We start from the raw sequence: 1,231 nt of genomic DNA, 5'->3' as shown, positions 1-1,231 counted from the left end.
CTCTCTCTCTCTCTCTCTCTCTCTCTCTCTCTCCCTCTCTCCCTCTCTCCCTCCCTCTCTCCCTCCCTCCCTCCCTCCCTGGTGTTCTTCTCTCTATTCTGTTTCTCGTCTCCCTTGTTGTTTCTCAGTGATAGTCACTCGCCACCTTTGCCGTTTTACAAGATGTCTTTCTCCTCTCTCCTTCCACCGTTCTCTTTGTTCGTTCACCCATCTTTTCTCCTCACTCTCCTCGTTCCTCTTTCTCTTCTTCTTTCCTCTCTTCATTCCTTGTCTTTTGTCCAGAGTACAACTGCCATGCAGATAGGAAAATGTTATTTATTCATCAACGGCAATCTCCAGAGATTTGAAGACACGGATGTTGGATGTTATGACACGGAATGATGATACTTTCACGCTGTTGGAAATGGAAATGGAAAAATGTAAATACTTGTGGGTTTTGTGTGTGGATGTGAGCACCAAAAAATGTTTGTGTGTGTGTCCGTGAGTCGTCAGTGTGGTTCTGTACTGCTGTGGCTGGAAATGAAGAGGAATGTGATCAGGGCGGTTTGTGAGAGCGAAAAAAGGACATCTGAGGAGTCGTACTTTGAGTTTTGAGCTTGGATAAATGAGAATGAAATGTAATATTTGTAGAAAAATGTTCTTCTGCTTTTGCTCTGAATTCTTTGATGAAATGGCAGAAGTTGGGAAAGTCCACTTTCACTTTCACACGGACAGCATCAGTCTGCTGAGGTAATAATATAGTGTAAAGCACAAGGAGCGCGCTGTTGAGTGCGGATATGAGCTTGACAATTACTATTTATTATTATCATCAAGGAATAGCATTGTTTGAAACTTCATAAAAGGTACATAAAAGGTAATATAGTGTAAAGCGCTTAGAGCCAGCCGTTGAGCGGGGATATGCGCTATACAAATGCTATTTATTTATAATTATTATTATTACATTAGTAGAGCGTAGTTAGCGTTGTTCATGGCCCGCGTTAGCTCGGTTGATATCATGCTGGGCTGTGTGTGGTGCGGATGACCCTGGTTCAAATCCCCAGTGGGGCGTTCTTGATCCAGATTGTTGAGGGAGATTTCATCAAGCCTCTCCACTCACTTGGCGAGATGTTGTCGGAGATTTCATCAAGCCTCTCCACTCACTTGGCGAGATGTTGTGGGAGATTTCATCAAGCCTCTCCACTCACTTGGCGAGATGTTGAGGGAGATTTCATCAAGCCTCTCCACTCACTTG

The sequence above is a fragment of the Aplysia californica genome, unplaced genomic scaffold, assembly GCF_000002075.1.
Source record: "Aplysia californica isolate F4 #8 unplaced genomic scaffold, AplCal3.0 scaffold00497, whole genome shotgun sequence".
Taxonomy (NCBI): domain Eukaryota; kingdom Metazoa; phylum Mollusca; class Gastropoda; order Aplysiida; family Aplysiidae; genus Aplysia; species Aplysia californica.
The sequence above is the reverse complement of the archived record's forward strand: the minus strand, read 5'-3'. Positions refer to the sequence as shown.